This window comes from Chinchilla lanigera, unplaced genomic scaffold (genome assembly GCF_000276665.1).
Source record: "Chinchilla lanigera isolate Chin_1 unplaced genomic scaffold, ChiLan1.0 scaffold00030, whole genome shotgun sequence".
Classification (NCBI taxonomy): domain Eukaryota; kingdom Metazoa; phylum Chordata; class Mammalia; order Rodentia; family Chinchillidae; genus Chinchilla; species Chinchilla lanigera.
Window position 1 is genome coordinate 8,754,224 of NW_004955431.1, and position 1,282 is coordinate 8,755,505.

The window sequence follows — 1,282 nt, forward strand, 5'->3', positions numbered from 1 at the left end:
AGAACGGCAACAGAAAGGAACCATCAAGCCGAGTAAGTAATTAAACAGAGGGAAAAAGGAGGATCCAACAGCAGGAAAATAGCATGACAAAGATAAGCCAGTACATATCAGCTATAACCATCAATATAAATGTTCTCAATGCACCAACCAAAAGAAGCAGACTTACAGAGTGGATTAGGAAACAAAAAATAGACAAGAGAAGAAAAGAGCATAGACAACTCAATGAAATCTTCAGGGAACAATATAAAAAAGAACTACAACATATGAAACAGATACAAATAGATAAAGTATTACCGGTCCTGAGACAAAACAGCTTCCAAACAAGATTGATGTATCCTGCCAAACTATCCCACAAATGTAATGGGAGGAATAAAATATTTGCATGACAAAGAAAAACAGAAGAACCTCATTGAGTGTCAAGCCATTCTTATAAACAGTACTAAGATATTCTAGACAGAGAAAAATATGACCACAATTTCAAGAAGAACAATAAAAAGGAACCTTCAAACAAAGCAAGCAATTAAACAGGTAGAAAAAGTAGGAAACCAACAGCAAGCAAATAACATGACAGTGAAAGACCAACACATCAGTTATAACAATTAATGTAAATGGCTTCAATTCACCAGTCAAGAGAAACAGACTGGGAGAGTGGATTAAGAAACAATATCCAACAATATGCTGCTTACAGGAAACACATTTTACTCAAAAGGAAATCCGCAGACTGAAAATCAAAGGATGGAAATCAATTCTTCATGCAACAGGAACCCAGAAAAAAGTGGGTGTAGCTATTCTGTTTGCAGACAATGTGAACTTCAAACCAAGAACAATCAAAAGAGATAAAGAAAGCCACTACATACTTGTGAAGGGGTAGCTTCAAGAGGAAGAGATAACAATCATAAACATCTATGCACCAAATATAGGAGCACCCACCTATAAAAGACAAATTTTAACAAACATGAAAAATGAAATAAGTAGAAACACAATCATAATGGGGAACTTTAACACTCCATTGTCACAAAGAGACAGATCAACTAGACAAAAAATTGGGAAAGAAATAACAGAACTTAACCAAACTTGTGAACATATGGACTTAGCAGACCTTTACAGAGTGCTCCACTCAACAGCATCAGTATACATATTTTTCTCAGCTGCACATGGGACAGTCTCTAAAATAGACCCTATACTAGTACATACAGCATGTTTAAGTAAATGCAAAGGAGTTGAAATTATCCCATGTATACTATCAGACCATAGTGCAATGAAATTGGAAATTAATGACAAA